This window comes from Carlito syrichta, unplaced genomic scaffold (assembly GCF_000164805.1).
Source record: "Carlito syrichta isolate Samal-C Ts95f unplaced genomic scaffold, Tarsius_syrichta-2.0.1 Scaffold153520, whole genome shotgun sequence".
NCBI classification, from domain to species: domain Eukaryota; kingdom Metazoa; phylum Chordata; class Mammalia; order Primates; family Tarsiidae; genus Carlito; species Carlito syrichta.
The window spans coordinates 685,209-685,680 of record NW_007097616.1 but is presented as its reverse complement, the minus strand read 5'-3'; the positions used below and the strand labels follow the sequence as shown (position 1 = coordinate 685,680).

Here is a 472-nt window from a genome sequence, read left to right as displayed (position 1 = left end):
AGTGAGACTTCAACTCAAAAAAAAAAAAAAAAGAAAAAAAGGATTGCCATACCCCTGAAGCATTCTTTCTTTCAATATCTTGAGCTTAGTTGAAAGCTAATCTGTTTGACTAGGGCCATTCATTTTTCAAAATCATCTTATTCTTACTTGGAAAGTTAAGAGAGGCCTTTGAATAGACGTTACCACTAACAAACGTATTTAAAAAAAAAAGGCCGGGCTCGGTGGGTCAGCCTGTAATCCCGCACCTTTGGGAGGCTGAGGTGAATGGACTGCCTGAGCCCGCGGGTTCGAGACCCGCCTGGGCAGCGAGACCTCATCTCTACAATAAATCAAAAAATCAACCGGGCGTGGTAGTGCGTGCCTGTAGTTCTGGCTACTCGGAAGACTGAGGCAGAAGGGTCGCCAGAGCCCAGCAGGTCGAGGCTGTGGTGGCCAGGAGCGGCCACTGCACTCCAGTCTGGGCGACAGAGTG

The 472-nt window shown here is 48.3% G+C and overlaps 1 protein-coding gene across 6 annotated transcripts in view; it reads right to left on the bottom strand.

The window, feature by feature from the left end:
* Positions 1–472, bottom strand: part of GGPS1 (geranylgeranyl diphosphate synthase 1) — a 12,579-nt gene that overhangs the window by 4,224 nt on the left and 7,883 nt on the right. The gene's annotated exons all lie outside the window — the stretch shown is intronic.